Source organism: Phoca vitulina, unplaced genomic scaffold (genome assembly GCF_004348235.1).
Source record: "Phoca vitulina isolate PV1807 unplaced genomic scaffold, GSC_HSeal_1.0 scaffold78, whole genome shotgun sequence".
Taxonomy (NCBI): domain Eukaryota; kingdom Metazoa; phylum Chordata; class Mammalia; order Carnivora; family Phocidae; genus Phoca; species Phoca vitulina.
In genome coordinates, this window is record NW_022589781.1 from 592,397 (window position 1) to 598,523 (window position 6,127).

Consider the following 6,127-nt stretch of genomic DNA (forward strand, 5'->3'; position numbering starts at 1 on the left):
TGGGGCTCCACATTTTTTTTTTTTTAATATTTTATTTATTTTTTTTGACAGAGAGAGACATAGCGAGAGCAGGAACACAAGCAGGGGGAGTGGGAGAGGGAGAAGCAGGCTTCCCACCGAGCAGGGAGCCTGATGTGGGACTCGATCCCAGGACCCTGGGATCATGACCTGAGCCGAAGGCAGACGCCCAACGACTGAGCCACCCAGGCGCCTGCTCCACATTTTTTTAAAAAGATTATTTATTTATGTATTTACTTGAGAGAGAGCATGAACAGGGGGAGCGGCAGAGGGAGAGGGAGAAGCAGGCTTCCCGCTGAGCAGGGAGCCCGACGCAGGGCTCGATCCCAGGACCCTGAGATGGTGACCTGAGCCAAAGGCAGATGCTTGATCGACTGAGCCACCCAGGCGCCCCCAGACGCCAGATTTTCTGATGCCTTCCTTTAGAAGGCTCTGAGGAAAGGGATCAGAGGGTTTGTCACAACCAAAGTGCTCTGGTCTGGACCATGTGGGCCCCACCATCTGGGCAGCCATAGCGTCTCCCGGGAACTTGTCAGAAATGCATTCTGGCCGACAGAATCAGAAACCCTGGGGATGGGGCCCGGAAATCTGTTTTAACAACCCCTCCGCTGAAGTTTGAGAACCACTGGCCTGTAGGAAAAGCACGCCTTCAGGGAGGGAGGCAGGTGGGGAAGGATGCTCTCTTGTCTGCCCCAAGTGGGCTTCATGTTCCTATAAACACCCGTTTTGCCCCTCCTTCCCAACCCAGTTTATTCATGTGGAGATTAGAAATTCTTTTCCCCTCTTACCCAAGAGAGGCCTGCTGATGCAGGGGGCAAACATTCTCTCTCCACCTGCCTCCCATCTCATGCTGGAGCCCAGCTTCTGCTCAGAGAAAGGTGCTCCCGCCAGAACCAGGCCTCTTTGTCCCACAGGCCCCCTGGTCAGTTCGGAAGCAGGCCCGGTGCGCTAAGGTCAGGGACACCAAGCCTCGGCTGCTCCCCGACAGGGAAGGAATCTGCCCGGGGGCTCAGGAGGCTCAGGGAACAGTGGTAAGGCAGTCCACATACAGGCAGAGGGCTGAAGGCTGGGGCCTTGAAAAGCAAGGACAGGGGCACCTGGGTCGCTGCTCAGCAGGGAGTCTGCTTCTCCCTGTCACTCTCCCTCTGTGCTTTCCCTCTCTCTCTCAAATAAATAAATAAAATCTTAAAAAAAAAAAAGGCAAAGCAAGGGCAAACGTCCTCAGTAACCTTCCACGGGCTGTTATCAGAAGAAATGGTAAGGCAGGGTGTGCCCGCAGGGCTCCGAGCCCTTTCTGAGAAAGGCATGGTATGAAGACTATTCACACGCAACGTATGACTACACCTGGCTGACGTTTCTGTCTGATATGAAACAAATCCAACTGGGGATGCTGACAACAGGTTTGGGGCTGTTGGAAGAGGAAGTGGTAGAGGAGGATGCCGGGCAGAAAACCCTTTCTTCTTCTTTTTTTTTTTTTAAACATTTTATTTATTTATTTGAGACAGAGAACGAGAGAGAGAGAGAGAGAGAGCACAAGCAGGGGGAGCAGCAGGGGTAGAGGGAGAAGCAGGCTCCTCGCTGAGCAAGGAGCCTGATGTGGGGCTCGATTCCAGGACCCTGGGATCATGACCTGAGCTGAAGGTAGATGCTTCACCAACTGAGCCACCCAGGCACCCCAGAAAACCCTTTCTTACCCACCATAGCGCACAACGTATGTAGATTAAATGAAAGAATGCATCAATAAATAGCAGTATGAATTTTTTTTTTTTAATCACATGGGTCTGCTAGTCTTTACGATATCTTTGTCATGCAGTTTCTGAGTAGCTTTTTATTTATTATTATTATTTTTTTAAAGTAAACTGTACGCCCCACACGGGAGGCTTGAACTCACAACCCCGAGATCAAGACTCACACACGCTCTACCACCTCAACACACCTTCTCAAAGCCCATTTCTATAGCTTTTATTTAATTTTTTTTAACCTCAGAATTGGATCAAACACATCCTCATGATTCACGCATGCCTTTTATTTAGTTATTTGTAATCATGCAGGGAGCACCCACAAACGCAGCCCCAGGAGACGTCTGCCTTCCCCCATCTGAAGGAGCCTTTCGTCCTGAATCCTGTGTTCTCACTCACTTGCTTTTCTTTTCATATCATTTGATTTCATCCCTATGTATTCCAAAAAAGTACATTTTTACTTCAGTCCTTTTTAACTTGATAAAAAGTTAAAATGCTTTTCTGTGTGGCACGTAATCTTGTAGAATTCAATTTTTCACCTAATACATTGCCAGGCAGACTCCGCCATAGCGTTAGCTGTGGCTGTCGTTGGCTTGTTGTTACTGCTGACTCGTACTCCATTGCGGGGATGAAACACAGCTTCTCTGTCTACTCTTCTCTTGATGGGCATTTGGGTTGTTGGGGGGTTTCTGCTACTGTGACCAGGACACAGGATGCTGGTAAAAGAACATACCCTGCAGGGGCGCCTGGGTGGCTCAGTTGGTTAAGCGACTGCCTTCGGCTCAGGTCATGAACCTGGAGTCCCAGAATCAAGTCCCGCATCGGGCTCCCTGCTCAACGGCGGTCCTGCTTCTCCCTCTGACCCTCCTCCCTCTTGTGCTCTCTGTGTCTCATTCTCTCTCTCAAATAAATAAATAAAATCTTAAAAAAAAAAAAAGAACATACCCTGCAGACGTATGCAGAACTGGCCGGGGGCCGACCAACTGACTGAGGGGCTAGAACGGGATGGAAGAAGCTGCCCGACATCAGAGGCGACATTTAAGACAGGGGGGAAGGAGAGACTATTTAATAAATGGAGTGGGATGACATTATTATCCATGTGAAAAAGGACGAAATGGAATTTCTTCTTCTTTTTTTAAAGATTTTATTTATTTACCTTGATCTATCATAAAACTTAACACCAAATGGACTAAGACCTTAGATATCAAAGCAAAACATAAAAACTCTGAGCGGGAAACAGAGGTGACTCCCGCAGACCTCGGGGTTGGAAAAATTTCTTCAGGCGTGAAAAGCATTCGATCGACTAAAAAGGAAAAACTGATACATTTGATTATATGAAAAGTAAGAACATTTGTTTGCTCTAGATTTTCTGCAAGCAATCTCTGGGATGAAAGATTAGTTTGCTGCTTTTCGCTCCACCCCCATGTTAAACCTTTTATAATTTGAGATTCGATTTGAGTATAAAGAAAGTTTCAAAAAAAAAAAAAAAGAAAGTTTCAGCTGACACCATAGTCTTAGCAAGAACCACTGTTCCTTCCAAACTGTAAGTCTCACTGGGGCCAATCACCCTCTTCACTTGACCTGTAACTGGGGGCCCCTCTTGCTTCCTGGTCACTCGCACTTGGAACATGAACGTCTCAGCCTCTCTAGGCTGGAAAGAGAAATGGGAAAAAAAGGTTAAAAATCATCTGGACCAGAAGCACCTGGTGTCTCAGGCAGTTGAGTGTCTGACTCTTGATTTCTGCTCAGGTCATGATGTCAGGGTCCTGAGATCGAGGCCTGCATTGGGCTCCCTGCTCAGTGGGAGGTCTGCTTGAGATTCTCTCCCATTCTGCCCCTCCCCCCCGCTCATGTTCTCTCTTCTCAAATAAATAAATGAATCTTAAAAAAAAAAAAAAAGAAAAACATCCAGACCTTTCTGTTGTTTTGAAGCAAACAGGATGCTATCTCCACCCAAAAATCAAAATTTTAACTTATGAAAAAGAACATTTGCAACACAGCTAGGGAAAATTAATCAACATCCCCTCCTCAAATCTGTATGGAGCTCCAACTATCTGTCAGAGGCTGAGCCTGAAGCTAGAAGCACAAAAATAAATAAGATGCACGCAGTCCTTGCCCGTCAGCAGATTATGATCTGTCACGGGAGGACAGAGAAGATAGGGCCATGAGTGCTCTTGGCGTCTTTAGGATCGCCAAGGGGTCCAGCAGGGGCCAGGGAATGAGCGTTGGTCCTTCCAGCCAGGGCAGGGGATGCTGAGGCAAGGCAGGAGGGCGTGGATAATGAGGCGGGTACAGGGAGCCTAAGTAGCCAGCAGGGCTGAAGCAGAGCCCAGTGGGGGAGGCCAGAGATCGGGCAGAGAGGCAGGCAGGGCCAGCTTGGTTCTCCTAGAGGCAGCCAGGTGCCAGTCGGAGGATTGGGGCGGGGAGGTGACATCACTAACTTGGTTTCAGGGAGGTCACTCTGGCCGCTGTGGAGTACGGGTGGGTGGGGTTCGAGGATGGGGGCAGGGAGCTCACCCAGGCCAGAGACGGGGTAGCTGAAACAAGGTGTTAGCTCTGGGGGTGGGAGGGCTGGGAGACAGGTGTGAAGGATTTGGACATCCATCAGATTTGGGGGATGACACAGCATGCTGATGTGTCACATCTGTGACGACGCTCGGCTTTACAAATTGAGGCCTGGGGATATCGAGGTCGGCACTGGGTTGGGGAGCACCGCAGGTGAAGCAAGCTTAAGGGGGAGGATGGTGGACCTTGAGATGCACAGGGGACACCGCCCGGGGCAGAGCTGAGACAGAGGTGCCAGCTGAGGGAGGGGTGGACATGCACAGAGAAGACCTCTGAAGAACCGGGTCCGGAGGGAGGGGGATGAGGATGGTGGTGTCCGAGGGGCACAGGGTCGAGGAGGATTTGAGGTTTAAGAGACGTGAAGCATGATTACGTATCCAGGCTACAAGAAAGAAGTCCATAGGATTGGAACACTTGAATATCTGACGGAGGAATTCCTTTTTTTTTTTTTTCTCACGTCTTGTGAGTGTTGAAATTTCATAGAAAACATAATGGTATTTCCAAGAAGCCGCTCTTACCCTAAAATAAGTTCCTAGACAGTGTTGACGTTCTAACACAGACCCTCCTGTGTCAGGGACAGCAAGCACCAATCTCGATGCGCACACGAGGTAGGTATCCTATATTACGACAGGCGCACGGAGGAATGTGGCTCGGGAAGATACTCTTTTTATCTACATCTGCATTCCACAAGTGTCACAGGGGCGTCCAGGCCTTTCCACGGGGCTTTTCTATTTACACAGATTGATGACGCAAACGCACAGGCATTTTCCAGATTCATGCGGATAATAAGAGAATGTCACTATGAGCTCCTGACACAGAGACCTTGACAGGCTGCACGTGGAGCCCAGATATATCTGGAAAGGCGAAGCCAAGGAAGCTGGGAAGAAATACACTGATGATGAAGACACGACTGAAAGCGGCGCCTGACCTGCCCAGCTCAGTGCTCGGCAGCGGCCCTGAGGCTTTCGGCAGGAAGAAGGCGCTCCTTTCTTGCTCCGGGACTGTCTCTCTTCCAGACTGTGATTTCTCTGGGAGGCCGCCAGGAGCGGTCAGGCAGCCACCCATCCCTTCTGCCTCTCTACCCTCGCCCACCTGGTCTCTTCCCTTTCCTGCCAGTGCCCTCGCCCCCTCTGAGCAGTGGCCTAATTGTAGGACCCGGTAGGAGGTCCCCCTGCTGTGGAATCAGACCCGAGTTGAAATCCTGGCACCAACACCTCCTTGCTGTGTGCCTTAGGTCAAGCCACTCAACCTCTCTGAGCCTGTTTCCATACTATTAAAACAGGAGGAAGAACTCAGAGGCAGGGTGGCTGTTGTTCATGCCTCCGGTCTGTCCCCCGGATTATTTCTCTAAAGGACAGGTCTGATCATGATCGTGTCTCTTCCGTGCTTGAGACCTGCTATGGTCACAGGGACGGAGTGCAGCCCGTGGTAATGGTGACAGGTGACGGCCGCACCCGTGGTGAGCCCCGCACAACAGATACACACGCGGGGACGTGTCCACTCACTATGCCGGACACTGTGTGTCAGCTGCTGCTTCAGGAGAAACAGAAACAAAACCAGAAAGAACCTTCTGCGGTCTCTCCTTCCTTACAGATTGAGGTCTGGATGCTCGGCCTGGCATTCCAAACCCCATCTACTTCTGCGGCGTGCACCTGTCTCCGCGCTGTGCAGATTGGCAGTCACGGCTGACTTCGTGCGGGTGTTGAACCCGAGCTCAGCTCCGCGCTGCCAGGCTTTACATAGGTGCGTGTGCGCATGCGCGCGTCCCTCCGCGCATCCCCCGCGCACCCCCCCCCCCCCCCCCC